The sequence below is a fragment of the Macaca thibetana genome, chromosome 9 (genome assembly GCF_024542745.1).
Source record: "Macaca thibetana thibetana isolate TM-01 chromosome 9, ASM2454274v1, whole genome shotgun sequence".
NCBI lineage: Eukaryota > Metazoa > Chordata > Mammalia > Primates > Cercopithecidae > Macaca > Macaca thibetana.
The window spans coordinates 120,009,815-120,028,016 of NC_065586.1; the positions used below are offsets into that span (position 1 = coordinate 120,009,815).

Here is an 18,202-nt window from a genome sequence, read left to right on the forward strand (position 1 = left end):
TGTCTCAAAAAAAAAGAAAAAAGAAAAAAATTACTGGGAGGAAACAGTTAAGGGAGATTCTGGCTGAACTGACCTAACAGAATTCTTGCTGAAGACAGGCCAGGGTAATCAGACATCATCTGGGGTATGACAGAGACTGAGCAATCTGATCAGATATTGAGGATGGGGGGTTCTTGTTAAACTGATTTAGCAATGTTCTTTGCTAAAACTGAATTTCACAAGGAAGTGCACGGATGGGCCAACGGGAAGATTTAGAAGCCTGACTAAAGTTAGGTCAAGCAAAGAATCTTTTGATAGTCCCCACCTCCCTTGTTCAAGGGAAAAAAGAGGCATTCTTCTTTCTTTTCAACAATATAAACTCATATTCTTGTTCAGTTGCCTATTGTTCATGAAGGACCACTGAATCAGCTGCTAAGAGTTGGTAGCAGAGGAGATCTCCTGGATGGTGTGAGCCATCAGGCCTTTAATGAGGATAGTTTTGTTTCTATAAAAATAAAAGAAAAATAAATGTTAATAGTAAGAACAAACCATAAACTCGCTTTCTGAGTCCATAGGGCAGCCAGTGAAGATTTCTAGACGCTGGTCCTGAAGTATCTTCAGTTGGAGCAAGGTCCTGGGAGGGCAATAGCAATCTAACAGATTTTCCAGGTTTGCAGTTTGGATGTCATGAAGGTTGTCCATACATAAGCTGTCGTGGTTGGTGGTTCCTCTGAAGTTTAATAGAAAGTTGCTCAGCTTTAGCTTACAGGGCATTAGGAAAACAACAGTGATCCCAAGCCAGAAAGATGAGAGAAAATTGGAAATATTAGTTTGGAAAGTCATAGCCAGATATTGAGCGAAACTAGGAGAACTCAGGATCCAGTCCAAACTACATGTGGATAATAAAACCTCAATGTAAATGAACAGGGCTAGAATCAAATATTGGGTACACTATAGTTTTCTTCTGAAACATTTTTTCTCCCTATAGTCACCTCCATTTTTACCAAAGATAATCAAAGAAAGACTAATTCATTTGCAAAATAATAACTTTAGGTCTCATTATTTACACAAGTGAAGCAAGAATAGTGACTGACCACTTAGGTTCTTCTTCAATTTGCTTTGCTAGAACTTTTGGTAAGGAATCTCAGATTCGACTTCTGAAAGCCTCTTTAGGATATGAAGCCAAACCAAAGACCTACCATCAGGCTTCATCTGTCACGCTTATATTTGAGTGAATTCCTCTCTTCTTGAGGTTCCTGAATATCCTGAGGTTCCTGTGCCTGCCAAGAAGGGATATTCCTTATTCATCTGTAAGGGTGGAACCCTCAAGCCAGTTTTACCAAGAAGGGGGTGGCTTATTGGCTCCATAAAGTCAACCTTAGTTCCTTAAAGCTGTCTGGTCATATCTGAAAATACGGCATTCCAGTCAAAGCCTTGTAATATATGCAGTGCTTCCAATCGTGTCCTGTTATAAGGAGGACAGATTCTTATTTAACTTATGCAAATAACTATATTGCCATAAACATAAGAATACTTACAAATAGTTTCTGAATTCTAGATGGATCAAGGAGGGAGAAAAAGTAATTGTTTCCATTTTTGTTCACAAAAGTGTACTTTATCAAATTGTTGCAATCTATAGATAGCTTTTTTTTTTTTTTTTTTTTTTTTTTTTTTTTTTTTTTTTTTTTGAGGCGGAGTCTTCACTCTGTCGCCCAGGCTGGAGTGCAGTGGCACCATCTCGGCTCACTGCAAGCTCCGCCTCCCGGGTTCGCGCCATTCTCCTGCCTCAGCCTCCCGAGTAGCTGGGACTACAGGCGCCCGCCACCGCGCCCGGCTAATTTTTTGTATTTTAGTAGAGACGGGGTTTCACCGCTTTTTTTTTAAAGCTTACTTATATCTAGACAACAAAACAGTTAAAGCAAACAATGTTTTAAATAAAAAGTCATTAAAAAGTATCCTCATCAGTTTATCCAGTCCCCTGTAATTACTTTGTGTTCTGCTTGATAATGAAATAGTCGTTTCATGAACCCATCAGTTTCTTCACTAGAGTTCTGGAAATTCCTACTCAGACCAATGGTATGATCTTAAAGTTTTGAGAAACCTGTGTTTTAGCGTACTTGTCAGAGTCTTTTCCATGAAACTCCTTGAAGAAGAAATTTTGGACCGTAGCTGATTGCAAACAATTTCAGAGAAGAATAAAAACAATAACTGTGAGACTGGGCGCAGTGGCTCATGCCTGTAATCCCAGACTTTGGGAGGCTGAGGTGGGCAGATCACCTGAGGTCTGGAGTTCAAGACCAGCCTGACAAACATGGAGAAACCCTGTCTCTACTAAACATACAAAATTAACTGGGCGTGGTGGTGCATGTCTGTAATCCCAGCTACCCAGGAGGCTGAAGCAGGAGAATCGCTTGAACCTGGGATTGGGAGGTAGCGGTAAGCCGAGATTATGCCATTTCACTCCAACCAGGGCAACAAGAGCAAAACTCCACCTCAAAAAACAAAACACAAAAACAAAAATCACAAAAAACTGTGGATGACAAAGAGTTAGAATGGCCGTGGTTAAAAATAGCATGAGAGTTCATTATTGTTATAATGACACAACTCACAAAGAAATTTAGTTATTTCTGTGGAATACAACAATTTAACATAGCCAAAATTATGACTGATAGAATATTAGATTTCTAGACATCTCACACAATTTTTAAAACATTCATATCAATAACATACCCATAGGCCAGACACAGTGGCTCATGCCTATAATCCCAGCCCTTTTGGAGGCTGAGGCAGGAGGATCACTTGAGGCCAAAAGCTCAAGACCAGCCTGGGCAACATAGTGAGACCCTGTCTCTACAAAAATTTAATAAAAAAAAAAAAAAAGCCAGTCATGGTGGTGCACACCTGCAGTCCTAGCTACTCAGAAGGCTGATGAGGGAGGATCCCTTGAGCCCAGGCATTTGAGGTTACAGTGAGCAATGATCACATCACTGCATTCCAGCCCAGCTGACAACAGAGCAAAACCATGTCTCTTAAAAATAATCATAAATATTACTTAAAGAAAGTTTCAAATCACTTATCTGACAATGCTTCCCATATAACTTAACATCAAATAAGTCTAGTCAGTTTAGCCTGTCTCTTTTACAAAGCCAGAGACACATCTTTTGAGCGTTTCCAGGAGCCCAATTTTAAAAATCCCAATGTTAATTCAAGGCAAAAAAGATTTCATTTACAATTTGATAATGGGAAATTTTTTCAATGTCAAAAAGTTCAAAATGCTTCATCAAAATAGGATTACAAGTCACTTTGAAGTAACAGTCACTCATTTAAACACAGTAATAATTAAAAGACTTCAAGAGGTAAATACAGAAGGTTACATAGTTATCAATAAAAACTATTTTAATATTGAGAAAATGCATTTATCTTAAGTAATCAAATACTTAATAAAAGACAATAATGAAACACAAGAAAGTATCTTGATAAAACACAAAATATTTGTTTACTTAAAAGATAAGGAAAAACCCTTCATATTATCAAACCAGCACTCTGAGAAAATCCTGTCAGACAAGACCAAAATCTACTTTTGCATCAATGTAGTGCTAAAACTTATTTTAATAAACCTTAGAAATGAATCTATTCAATTTTAGTTAACTTTGACCACACAAGATAAAATTTTCACAATGCTTTTATAACCTATTTTTTTTACTTCCATTACTGATATGCATTAACCAATTAAGCAATTCGTTTTTACTGTGCATTCTACTCTAAGGTTGGATTTATAGTTTTATGTCCTTAAACGTCTAACAGAGACAACATAGACCTCTCTGACCAGACAACCCAGGCAAAAATATATGTCTGTATTATATTCATTGCTGACAATTCTGAAGACAGTCCTATCTTTATTTGATCAGTAATTTTTAAACTAGCTTTTGTTTAACAAGGATTATTCCCAGAGCACATGAACTTAAAAAAAAAAAAAAACAAAAAACACAAAAACGGAGTCAGTTTCTAATTTTCTGAGAATCCTATGAAAACTTAATTTGTTTGAGCATTCATTTATCCCTAGGCCAATTTTAGCATATTGGTTGGGTAATGCCATTGGAGGTAAAAAAAGATTACATTTACATAACATACAAACATGGATCATACATGTACACATCCAGAAACAAAGAGATGCAACTAGATCTTATGGCTTTTCATTTTTAAAAAATTTTAGTCATGAGGTAGTGAAACAGAGTAACACAAACTCACTAGTTTATATTCACTTTATATTTTTATCCAGGTTGTGTTTCTGATGAAAATAAGACAAGTTGAATTTACCTACTCAACAAGGGCTAAAGCTTTTTACCAATATTTGTGGAGAAGATTTTAAGATTTTTTCATTTGCCCAATTTCCACATAGTCCTTTCTTTTTCTCTTTTCAGCCTCAGGTGCTTGCTTTTGAGGGACCCTGTGTCCCTTATGAGCCCCTGGAGGGTAGAGAGGCTAAAATTCAATTGACTCAGGGGCAGGAGTGGGAAGGGAAAGGATCTGGCCAAGGTAGCCAGAGTCGGCAGAACGTCTAGTCAGCAGGGATTCAAAGAAAGGGGCTTCTGGTGACAGAATCATTCTGACGAGAGAAGCAGGATCCAATAGAGAGAACAGAAAGAATAAACAGAATGGGGGAACCTCACAGAGAGTCAGGAAGAAAGAGTTCCAGACTAGGGAGTCAGGGAATAATTCCAATTCCAAACAAGGAGCCAAGAAAAAGACCTTCCAGCTAAGGAGGTACCCTTCAAAAGAAGTCTGGGACTCTAACCCAGCTTCACAAAGTATACTCATACCTTAAGAATCAAAATCTGTCTTTACCAGCTTGCCCATTTCATCACATTAGGACACATAGAGTGTGCCTTCCAAGGACATTTGTCCAGAGCAGATGTTCAGGAGTCTGACTCATCAATTGATCCTCTATTGTATTGAATAATTTCACTTTAACAATTATGAGGCCGTGTTTGGTCTCTATCTTTCATTCTCTTCAAATGTCGAATGGGCTTTGACTGTGGTTTATAGTCAAGAGGAATACACTAAAAGGTTACCGTTCATGGCAGTGATTTAAGACCATTTCCTAAGGGGAACTTGAAGCAGCTGACAACTTGGTGGGGGTCTTTCTCTTGAGTGGATAATTCTCTTCGTGGGGCGACCTCCACACTCCTGCCTAGGAAAGTCATACATTTGAAGACAGAGCAGAAAAGGGGCTGACATCTCATTTTGGGAAAACCTGCACCTAATCCTGCATTTCAGTGTGCCTCTCCTCTCTTGCCTGCTCCCCGAGACCAAGGTCCATCTCCTCAGTCTTTCTGGAAAGCAGACCTCCAGTCTTCTGCAGGATAGCACGAGTCAGGTGCCCGTTCCTCAAAGGGAAGCAGGGAATCTTGAGGTCTATTTCCCCCACAGACTTCGTATTCCAAATTCCACAGTCCTCCTGCTTTCACCCCCACTGGTCCCCACACTAGGGATCCTGCTGACTTTCTCTTGTCAGTTAATCATTTACTGTCATTGCTACCGTCTGAATGTATGTGTTCCCCCAAATTCATATGTTGGAACTTAATACCCAATGTGATAGTACTAAAAGTTGGGGCCTTTAGAAGGTGATTCAGTCACAAAGGCTCCACTCTCCTGAATAGAATTAGTGCCCTCTTGAAAGAGATCTGAGTGCCCTCATGAAAGAGATCTGAGCAAGCCTGCTTGCCCATTTCACCTTGTTAGGACACATAGAGTGTGCCATCTCTGTGGAACAGGCCCTTCTCAGCCCCTGAATCTGCTGGTGCCTTTATCTCGGACTTCCCAGCCTCCAGAACTATGAACAATAAATGTGTATTGTTTATCAATTACTCAGTCTAAGGTATGTTGTTACGGCAGCTGAACAGACTAAGACACTCATTCATCCACTGTCCAGTTCCCAAAACATCCTGTTGTTATTCCACTCACTTTCTATTTGTCCTTAAGAGTTTTTGCTCCCTTTAATTCCTTTACTGTCTTTTTGGTGGGATTTGGGGTGGGTGTAGAAGTAAATTCACGTGTTCAGTCTGCCATATTTAACTGGATGTCACTTCTATCTGGTTTTCAAGGTGCACCTTGTAATTAGAGTCTACCACACCAGTCCTACCCTCACTGAACTTCAAAATCCTGCTGCATTCAAGGCCCAAATGAAATATCAACCCTACCTGAACAAGCCCCTCTGAACAACCCCCAATACCCTCTAATGCATAATTTTATAATATCAGGACCCCATCCACTCAGACAGGACCCTTAGAGGGCCTGGGCAAGTGTACAAATGGACACCCACATACCATATGTCTAAATATTCAAAAGTTATAAATCAAGCAAACAAGCTGTTAAATACATTCCCTCCTCCTACAATGATAATTATACTTTCATAACAACCTGGAAACTTAAGTTCAAATTTAGAATTATCGGACTGCTTGGAGTTCTGCTCTGAAACAGGCAGTGTGGCAACAGTTGGCCTCTAGCCTGTCCCTTTTTCTCATACCTGGCCCACCCTGGACCAGTTGTGAACACCTATATTCACTCTCTAGACCCTTATATGAAAGCTCTTCTCCCCATCCCCACAAATATCCCTGCTGGGCCAAACTTTGGGCCTGGAAGTATTCATCCAATTGTGTGGCCCTCGTGAGGAAGAGGAACCCAGGAGGAAAGCCAGCACAGGCCCTGGAAGTGCCTTGGAGCTTGTGATGGTTAATTTTAATGTATCAATTTGGTTGGCCACAGGCTGCCCAGATATTTGGTTAAACATTATTCTGGGTAGGTCTATCAGGGTGTTTCTGTATAAGATAAACTTTTGAATCCGTAAACTAAGTAGATTGCCCTCCCCAATGTGAGTGGGCTGCATTCAATCCATTGAAGGCCTGAACAGAACAAATGGCCAAGTAAGGGAGAATTCTCTCTCTTCTGTCTGACTGCCTTCTAGCTGAGAAATTGGTCTTCTCCCACTTATGAATTCAGACTTGGACTTGGACTGGAATGTACACCATTGGCTCTCCTGGATCTCAGACCTTTAGACTCAAACTGGAACTATACCATTGGATCTCCTGGGTCTCCAGTTTATCAACTGCAGATCTTGGGATATCTCAACCTCTATAACTACATGAGCCACTTCCTTATAATAAAGTGCTTATAAGAAATGCTCCTTATATAATATATATACATTTAAATATGTGAGTGTGTGACCTATTGGTTCTGTTTCTCTGGAGAACTCAGACTAATACAGGGCCATTTGGATGGGGCTTCCCAATGTTCTAGGAACTGGAGTGTTGTCTAGAAGGAAGAGGTGCAGGAGACCAGAAAATGCCACTCCAAAGTATGCCTCTTTGGCTTAAGACTTATTTTGAGCTTATTATTTTGAGAAGCTACAGACACAAAAGATGCTCAGAAAACAAAGTGGCAGCTACCTTTTTGTAAGGGAAATTTAATCTATAAAAGGGGAAATCTCCGTCTGTAAGAGTGTCTCCCTCTCTGTAGCAGGACTCAAATCACTAAAGACTCTTATCAATGGAGAAGGCACTGACTCACATCTGCAAACACAAACATGACTCTTTGTTTACTGTACTTTTTCTTCCCATAACCAGCCTTCCCCATGCCCTTCTTTCTTACTTTCTGTAGACAATAATTTTTAAGCCTGAATTCCAAGCCACCTCTTTGAGATTTATTCATTTTTCTGAGTACCTCCATGCATGCACGAGGGTATACTTGTTATTAAACTTCTGTTTTTCTCTTGTTAATCTGTCTTTTGTTACAGGGGTCTGTCCCAACTAAAAACTATGAAAAGTAGAAAGAAATTATTTTCCTCCCCTACACAGGCATGAGCTCCGCGTTGGCATGTCAACGTGGCTTTTGGACTCTAACCCTAGGAAAAGGGCATGCCCAGAGAAAGGTCAGACAGGGTAGCAAAGAAGTGTCAGAGGGAACCAGCTCTTGTTGTCTAGGAGACTTTCTGATCTCACTCATGTCTGGAACAAAGGAGAGAAGTCTTCCCCATCCCAAGCCTAGCTCAAAGAAACAAACATTCACAAAGATTTTGTAGCTTCCAATCTTATAGCATCATCCAAATCCCTCCCAATTTGTACCCACCTCCCATCAACGTAATAACCCACCTCCTCCAGGGAACAGAGCCAAGGAGGTTTACCTTTTAAGGGCTTTGTCTTCTGTTACGATCTGCCGTGGTCTACAGCATTACCAGTTAAGTCTTGATCTCTTTCTGTCCAGATTCTTCTGTCTTCCTGATGGCAAGTATCCATATGTCAAAATATATTGATATATATTTTAGATAGGGAGACAATCAGCCGTTAAAACAGTAGTTCTCAGCCTTTAGGGTTTCAGAAACCAATACCTTTAATTTTAAGTTAATTCATGGACCATGATTCCATTAAAGAAAGCCAGTTGAACAGCAAAAACATAAGAACAGCATAATCTCTGTGTAAAGGATACTCCTGTAAATTAAATAAGCTTGACTTTATAAAAAACTCATTATATTTTCTTTATTTTTCACATTTAGTCTTAGACCAGGGAAACCTTGATTTTTTTCTCGTTTTTTCCACATAGACCAATATTTGGAAATTACTTCTTTAAAGCACATAACGGGAAAAATTTTAAAGCCATTATGTTAACACAGAAGCATGCCAGTTTCCAGACTCCTGGGGTAGGCAGGGAATACAGAGAGAAGAGGTCTGCCCGACAGCAGGGCTCACTCCAATTCTATTCTTCTTCCATGGCTCAGGCTGGACTTTGACATTGACAAGCTGAGCTCCTAAATCTTCCTTTGTTTTCAAGTTCATTTCTCCCAGGTGGTCTATACCGTAAGCTCCTCTACAGTGACAAGTGTTTTGCTTCACTTTTGTTTTTTTCTTCTCATCTCCAAAGCCAGGACTAGGGTGAGCTTATCTCACACCGTTCCCCAGCAAAAGCGACGTCTCCAGGTGCTGCCTCTGCTGCCCTCACCGGTGCTGTGCGCTTCCAGCCTCCCTGCCCTTGCTCACGCCCTCTCCCCCAGAAATGCCCTCTGCCTTCCCAGATGCTGTGCAGCCCAGCCCGGGTCCCCTCTCCAGGAAGCCCACCGGAACCTCCCTGTCTTCTGAGTGCCTGTGACCCTCTTAGCCCCACTGGGTTCTCAGCAACCTCCAACCTCCAGGCGTTCTCAAATCTATCACAGGTGTGTCCACTGGACTAGAGCTCCACCTGCGTCACACACTGTCACGGATGTGTCAGGGGCTGGCGTCTTACCATCCTCTGCCCCAGGGGCAGTATGGGGGCTTTTTGCTAAAAGCCAGTGCACTGAAGCTTCAGCCTAGATTGTAGCCCAGCGTTCTGCTCACAGTTGGGGGAACCAGACGGGGGCTGCCCGGCTGTCCTGCCTTACCCTGCGGGGAGAGCACTTGGTTATTTCCATCCAAGCCCCTCCCTGGTGCGTTTGTTCTGCAAACTCTCTGGTCACATTCCAAGCCACTGCCTTTGCTGCACTGTCTGTAAACATGACAGTCTCGGGGCTATATTAAGATTTTATGAGTCTGTAAAACAGATTAAGAGATTCAGTGTGAAATTCTTCTCCTTTTTAAAAGCTCTTCTTTCCCTTCAGATCCCATCAGTCGCACCAACCCTGGCCCCATTGACTTCCCATCCTGCTTGGGGACTGGTGCTCTGTGATTCCAAAGTTAAAGTAAATGCTGCTTTTTCAAAACACATGGGCACCAGCTTCCCTCCCTTCCCATCCAGTGTTACTATTCGACTAGGTGATGGATCCCATTTTTCTTGACACTTGGGCATTGAAGGGGCTTTCTAAATGGTATCTTTCCCTTCTCGAAACAAGCATGGCTCAAAATATAAGCTACTCAAGTGAGAATGTGAGAGGATGAACAACTGGCCTGGTTTTCCTGGGACTTTCAGCACTAAAAGTCCCATATCCAGAAACTCCACGGTGCTGGGCAAACTGGGACAGTTGGTTGCCCTAGCATGAAGGCTTCTTGCAGAATCACCAAATGTTAGAACCAGGGGAGTTGTCTGAACACTGGATGCGAAGACTTTCAAATGATTTAGAGCCTCAGACCACTGTTTCAAATGAAAACTTATCTGAGAAGCAATAAGCAAACAGACGCCACAGGAAATCCTCTGGTGGACAGACGTGGGGAGCCTGCAGGGAGAGTAAGGCTCCGACCTGGAACGCTGGGCTTCTCTGATGTCATCCAACCATCACCCAACCCCCAAGAAGACAGGGGCTCCCACTCACCTCAAATCAAAGCCTTGGGAGGATGTTTGCAGTGACTTTAGTTAATGATACCAGATTAAAAACTGCAGCCCCAAGGGGAAGTATGACTTTAGGGGCCAAACTAGAACTCTTCTTCCTTAATTTCCCAAAGAGACAGCTAGACATGCCCTCTGGCAGCACCCCCTTCCTCCCCACATACATTTGCTTTCTAATTTTGGAAAAAACTTCATGAACCCTAAGTCCAATCTTAGAGACACTGCCACATAAAACCCCCACACACATGCATGCATGCACCCACACACTCGCCTCCCTGGGGGCCTTGCACACCCTGAGTGAGAGGGTGGCCAGCCCTGCTTCTGGCAGGGAAGATGGAGATAGGGACAAGTAGGGGAAGAGGAAAAGGGAGAAGCAGGCAGAGACAAGTAGGGCAGAAGCTGGGTTTAGAGCCCTGGCCATGCTATTACCAGCTTACAGCCGAGAAACAGATGCGCAGGGTGAGCGGCCGAGGCTGGGGTCAGGGGTTTTGGAGCCAGACTCATCCCTGGCCTCCTGACTCAAGGCTCTTTCTGACACCCAGGCAGAATCATACCTAGCTGGGCCATGGCTATTTAAGGGAGGCCATCCACCCACTAATCACAGATTCTGACCTTCATGGCTTAGCCTGACCTTCACAGCTTAGTATGAAAAAAAATGCAGGGAATGGGGGCATTTGAGGAGTCCATGCTGGGACCTCCAAACACTGCATCTCTGAGATCAATATAGGCCTTCTGGAAAGGCCCTGGTTATTTACAAGCTTCTGTTCACACCTAGTACCCAGTTCCTCACATTCTCACTAAACACAGCCTCAGTACCATGGGGGGACAGGGAAGGGTCTGTTCTCCTTGCACATAGAAGTAGCCAGGCACCAGCTTACCCTGAATCTGGAAACTTCTGCACTCAGAATCCTGGATTCCATTCGCCAGTCAACTGCATGTCCTAGGTAAGGAAACCCATTCCAATTCTCAGAGTTTGGGAAGAAAGGGCAGGCCCGCTCATCGGTGATGCTGGAGCTCTGGCCAAAGAACCCACCAGCCCTGGAGGAGGGGGCCTGGGGTGGGCGGACTCTCTGGCAAGAGCAGGTTTCCATGGAAACATGAATCCAGGACTGGAAGGACCTTCTCAGTTTGCTCTGAGCCACTGCCTGGCTCATACCCTACATGAGGCTCCTGCTCTCATCTCCCCCGGGCATGTTTTCCCCACATTGGACTGGCAGATGATGGCTGATTGTGCAAAGCACTTGGTGATAGGATCCTTTTATTCCTCACTCTAACCAACCCAATGGGCACGAACTCCATCAAAGGATGAAGTAGAGTCCCAGAAGATCAAGCCCTCGCCCAAAGTCTCAGAGTTTGGGAAGAAAGGGCAGGCCTACTCATTGGTGATGCTGGAGCTCTGGCCAAAGAACCAAAAGTCACCCAGGGAGTTCACGGGGACATACAGCTCCACCTCCAGCAGAGGTTCCAGTTCCCCCAGCTGGGACGATCGCTGCAGCACCGCTCTGCTCTCCCTCCTCTCCAGTGGCAGGCACCCCAGCCTGTGCCACTGCCACTGCTCAGGGTGAGCCACATGCCCCCGGGCACCTTCCGCTGGCATACAGTCAGATGTCGCTCTCACAGACTTTATTTTATCCCTACGACAAGCCTGTAAAACACGTTTGAGCCTATCCCCCTTTTGTTTGTAGATGGGGAAAGAGGTTTGATCTGCTCAAGGACCACCAGGGAATCACTGCATGGGCCGACCCCCAGCTGCAGCCCTCCTGCATGGCTGCCTGTCACTCCAGCTGAGCAGAGGAGCCGCCATGACCAGCACCCTTTCCCTTTCTGATCTGAAGGCAGTGCCTGTGGTGACAGAGTCCCAGTGTCACCCATCACCCCAGCAGGTCAGGGGCTCTGGAGTACTCCCTTGATGAATGACCTTAGCAGGAAAGAGGAATCTGCCCCTCTGCATGTCCCACACCCACAGCCAAACGGTGGCTTCTCACCACTCCAGCTTCCTTTCCAAGAGGGTCCAAGCTCCCACCGTGGCTTCCACACGATTCAGACACTTCCTAAGTTCACAGGTCATTCCAGTGCTTTGCCACTTGCAGGGAAATCAGCACTGGAAATGCAAGTCAGCAAATAGGACAGAAGCCCAGGAACCAACGGTGGGGCCCAGGGGAGCCCTACCAGGGGCTGGCAATCTAGGGCAAGTCTCTCCCCTCCAGGCTCGACTCCTCCTCTGTTGATGGATAGACCAAATCGCCTCCAGCTCTATGTGCCCAGCCATCTTTTTGTAATTAATATTTCAACTGATTACATGAGTCAGAGGAAACCAAACAGAATGAGGATGATGAAAATGAAAAGGGTTTGCATTGGAATTTACACAATGAACACACCCTAGAACTATTCCAGAATTAAAAGCCTCTTGAAATATGGTCAGATGCAGCAGAGGCCAACCCATGCTGCTTTGAGCTGCTTCCAGTGGCCTCGGTTGGAAAGAATGGACTGCCTAGGATGGAGAGGGAGTGGGGTGGGGCGGGGAGGTGGGCGCCTGCACAGAACCTGGGGGAGCAAACCCTGGCCTGGGGCATGAAGTCTGACAAAAGAGCCTTGTGTGTTGTAAGGCTCGGAGTCCAGTTTCCTGTGCTGAGACTCAAATGGAGGATCGCGTGTCTGCCTACCCACCCCATGTCCCCCAACCCCATCCCCCAACTGAGCGCCCACTGCTTGTGTCCAGGCCATCAGGAATAGCAGTGAGGGAGGCTCTGTGGCTCCCTGGAGCTCTCAGCCGCCTTGCATATCTCCAGGGGCTTCTGGAATGGTCTGGATCTGTATACAATTTCAGGGTTTCCTTACTTTTCCAGTCTGAGACTGAAACTCAACCTCTAAGCATTTAAAAGAAACAACAGGAAAACTCAATCCTCTTTCCTTCCACAGCACATTTAGGGTGAGAGTTTCACAGCTGAAAATCTCCTTCAAAGAAAATGCAGCCCAAATGTGCTGGGAGGAGAAGCCGGTGGATCTAGGAGGGGCCGGTGCTGCCCGCTCTGTCTCTGGGCTGACAAACTGGTTTCAGATTAGTAAGTGGGTCAACCCCAGCTCCAGCGGCTCCTCCTCACCTCTGCCGATTGAGGGCCACTGCAAATTTCAAGTAGAATAAAAGGTTATTCCACAGTTAAAGAAAATTTTATATGTCTATATCCATCTCGCACAGATTACGTACTAGGCCTTCTTCTAAGCACTGCTTAATTATTAACTCATTCAGTCCCATTTTACAGATGACAAAACTATGAAGTGGAGAACCAAGGTCACACTGTTACTAAATGGCAGAGCCAGGAGTTGAGGCCAGGCTATCTAGGTAGGACCAGGACCCAGAGTAGAGGGTGGGCCCAGGGCTGCCAGGTGGGCTCAGCAGGCCTGGAGCTGGTTTGAAACACAGGCACTGAGGTGACCAAGTGAGCTGGCCCTGAAGGGCAGTGCGAGGGAAGCAGCCAGAGCCCCCAGCCAGAGCCCCAGCCCTCAAGGGACAACTTGGCCAGGACAAGCTACTGGAACAGGCCAGGGCCCTTTTGGCGGGGAAGGGAGAACTGGACGACCCAGTTGAGAATTCCAGAGATTTTTCTCACTGATGGAAAGAAAACTGGGTCCTGGTAGGGGCCAGTGGGGAACGGTGCTTTGGAGGAAGTCAGGACTCAGGCGTCCTTGGGATCATCTCAGCAAACTGCAGGTCTCCAGGGAGCCGCTCCAGTGCATTCCCAGGTCCAGCCTGCCCCCTGCTGGCTCTGTCGGGGAACCAAACACAGGCATCCTCCTCGTGCAAAGGTGGACTTCTGGGTTCTCAGATACCCCCATGAAGCCCACGCTTACAAGCTGGGAATGACACGTCACAAAATCAGTTATAGGGTGCTGCTGATACAGTCGTCATTCATTCTAACCACGTATTTAAACTGAAAAGGTTGCATGTATGTTCTACCTGTCAAGGAAACCATGGCATGAATGGTGTAAAATTTGTGTGCAGCGTATTTTTGTCAGAAGTGGGGCAGAGAGGACAGTGTTTAGGGGCTGGAGGTTAAAGTGCTGGAATCCAAGTCTCCTCTGCCCCAGAATATTGGGGTCCATTCAACTTTTCGTGGAAAATAAAAGTATTGCTGTGCTTCAGGTATTAGACCCTCTTTACCACGGGCCAGCAGATGGTTCATCAGGGAACGTGATGCAGAACGAGGCTGAGGTTCCAGAGGCAGGGCTGGGTCATTTAGAATTTGACACTCTCAAACGTTTGACTCAGGGCTTCAATGAAACATTCAACAATCGGAACAAGGAGTTTCAATCCTGTTAAGAAAACATCTATTTCCCTTCTGCTAATTTCATTAAGTCAGTCTAGTATTTTTCAAAGCCTTTTGGCAGTTAAAACAGACTCTCTGATCCCATAGGACAGTGATAGAGGATCAGAAATCCAGCTGATTTGCATATTTTAATGATCCAAACTTAATCACCCATAAAATCCCAGCCTCCAGCCAGACTAGCTTCCAGTTCATTGCTGTTATTTGAGTATTTGCAGTGGAAAGTATAATTTTGCTTTCACCTGGCCAGGACCCTGGGCTCACACCCACCATGTGCTGGCATCTACAGTAAGAATAAAATTTGCAGGACAAAGCAGGTGACAAAACAGGTATTATTTTTCTATAATAGGACTTAATATGAGAGTCCAGCCCCCATTCACCAAATAACAACAAATGTCATCTAATCACTTCTGGGAATGCCTCAGTGACGCCTTAGTCTCTGCAGCTCCAGGTACATTTTCCCCTTCCTTGGTATCATCCACTTCTAAGGATTAAAGTGCCATCCACCTGCAGTAGCCTCCTGTTTCTCCCCGCGGACCAGACCCCTCCTGTGCTCTAGACTCACACAGCTAAAAGAGAAAAACACCATTTCCATCCATACCGCTTCCCTCTGAGCCTTCCCTGTCTCCATTACTCAGGTCCAAACTGGGGCGTCTTTTTGAGTCCTCTTTCCCTCACACCTAATCCAATCTTCGGTACAACCTGTGGGGTCTACCTCCCAAAAAGACCCCAAAGGTGACCTCTTTCACTTTTGCTGTTGCCGTCAGCCTTGTCCATGCACCACCATCTTTAATCTGGATAATTCTAGAACTTCATGGTCCATACCGAGCCACTAGCCACATGTCGCTATGTAAATTTCACTAATTTAATTAAAATAAAGTGAATTTTAAAGCCGAACCTCTTAGCCACACCTAGCCAGATTCCAAGTGCTCAAGGGCCACACATGGGCCCGGGGCCGCTGCACGTGCAGTGCCAATGCAGGACACTTCCATTGCAGGACAGCCCTGCTCCAGGATCTCTCAGGGACAAAAGGGACGATGATCCCTGCCTGTATGTGTGTCTCCTCCCCCAGGCCCAGCCCATCTTCCCCAGGGCAGGCAGAGCCTTCTTCCTGAGCACAACTCAGCTGACATCGCACCTGTGCTTAAACTGTCTCATTGCCTATTCCAGTAAACAGAACAAAACGCAAGTTCCTTCTGCGGGCAGCCAGGCGCCATATCTTCACATTCAGCCAACTGTCAGCAAATATCTACTGGACACAAACTATGTGCCCAGCAATTGTGATGGAAGATGCCGAACAGCAAAGAATCAAAACACCTTTGCCTCCATTGCCATGGAGCTGTCTAGGGGTGGGGGGCGGGGGGAGCAATAAACAAACGGTAAGTAAATGATAGTTTTCTGGAAGATGAAATTGCTATTTAAAAAAAAAAAAAAAAAAGCAGACGGAGTGAAGGGACCTGGAATGCCAGGGGAGGGTGACCAGATGGCCTGGTTGACAAGGTGACAGGTGAGCCTTCCAGGTGGGGGATCAGCCAGCAGGGAGGCCCCAAGGTGTGGGCAGGCCTGGGTATTTGAGAAACCATCAGGGGATCCAAGCGGCTGGGAAGGAAGAAACAGGGGAGAGGGTAGGTCCTTGGGGGCTATGGGAAGGACGTGAGCTTTCATCTGAGCCAATGGGGAGTTATGGCACGGTTTGAGCCAAGCAACAGCTCCCAGCTCATATTCCAAAGGCTCCTTCCGGCTGCTGGCATGCGATGGGTGTTGGGAGGGGGGCGCGGGGAGCCACGAATCACCTGCAGGGACAGCGAGGGTGAAGTGGATTTGGGTGGCAGTGGTGAGATGTTCAGAGATGTTCAGAGGATCGCAGGTGAGTGGGATTTGAGTGGAGGGAGCAGAACAGGATGGCTCTGGGTTACTTGGTGCCTGAGAGGTGGGAAGGACAGGTGTGCAATGCTGGTGAAGACAGGAGTGGGAGGCGTTCACTGGACACTCAAACAGAGGCGCAAACGGAGAGCAGGAAGCATTCACTGTACACCCAAGAGGAGGGACAAAGGGGAGTGGGAGGTGTTCATTAGACACCCAAGCAGAGCGGCAAACGGGGCTGGATCTGAGTCCACAGTGCTGGAGAGAGGTTGCTTTAGAGGCGGGAGCTAAGTGTTACGAAGTTGGCCCGCTGCTCTCTCCTTTCCTCTCTCCACTCTCTTTCTCCGTCTGGTCACTTGCACCTCCCATTCCAGCCACGACATCCCAGCTCGTTTCGGTGCCCTGGACTCTGTCCAAGCAGCCCCCTGGCCAGCTCCACTCCGCGGTCCCGCCCTCTGCTTCCCACCGCAATCCGCAGCCCTGAATGATCGCTACTCACCCGGCTTAAGCTGTGGGCCCAAGAATACTTTAGGACAGTTGTGTGAGGACACTTGTGGAGGACAGACACTCCAGCTCCTTGCTTGGGCTGTATGCCCAGCGCTAGACAGGCCTAGCCCCAGAGGATTCAGCATCTGCACTGCCCCCACCTTGCCCCGCCCCTGCCCCACCTTGCTGGGCCCCCTGCCCTACCTTGCCCCGCCCCCTGCATCCACCTGCTGCTTTTCTGGGAGGCCCAGGAACCCAGATGGTCGCTGACAAGAGGAGCATCCCTCCTGCACCAGGTGGATCCAGCCCTGGGGCCTCAGCCTATAAGACACCACCCCACCCATACACAGACACACACAAACATACACACATCCCACACACAAACACACACACAGACACATGCAATCACACACACCCCCCACACACACCCATACACAAACACACACATCCCACATACAAACACACACACGCAATCACACACACACACACAACCCCCACACCCACACCCACACACATCCCCCCCCACACACAGACACACACAATTACACATACACCCCACACACACCCACACACAAACACGCACACACACACGCAATCACACCCCACACCCACACACACACCCCACACACACACATCCCACACACACACATCCCATACACACACACTCCACACACACACCCCCCACACCCACACACATTCCACACACACACATCCCACACACACACATCCCACACACACACATCCCACACACACCCCACACACACATCCCACACACACACATCCCATACACACACATTCCACACACACACCCCCCACACCCACACACAGTCACACATACACACACACACGCATACCCACACATTCACACAATCACATACAACCCCACACCCACACAAAAACACACACATGCAATCACACACACAAACACCCCACACCGACACACACACCCCCCACACATACCCACACATTCACACAATCACATACACACACCCCACACCCACACACAAACATCCCCACACATACACACTGACATACATACAAACCCCACCACACACACACCCCACACATGCCCACATTCACACAATCCATACACACACCCCACAGCCACACACAAACACATACACACAAACATCCCCACACACACACTGACATACATACAACCACACAAACACACAATCACACACACAAACACCTCCACACACAATCACACACACAAACGCACACATGCAATCACACACACAAACACCCCACACCGACACACACAC

General features: G+C 46.2%; 2 protein-coding genes across 2 annotated transcripts in view; both read left to right on the forward strand.

The window, feature by feature from the left end:
• ABRAXAS2 (abraxas 2, BRISC complex subunit) overlaps nucleotides 1-18,202 on the forward strand; it is a 943,775-nt gene that overhangs the window by 51,409 nt on the left and 874,164 nt on the right. The gene's annotated exons all lie outside the window — the stretch shown is intronic.
• Nucleotides 12,416-18,202, forward strand: part of LHPP (phospholysine phosphohistidine inorganic pyrophosphate phosphatase) — a 661,086-nt gene continuing 655,299 nt past the window's right edge. Inside the window, exon 1 of the mRNA XM_050803794.1 lies at nucleotides 12,416-12,419. The gene's annotated coding sequence lies outside the window, so the exon portion shown is untranslated. The remainder of the gene's footprint in view (nucleotides 12,420-18,202) is intronic.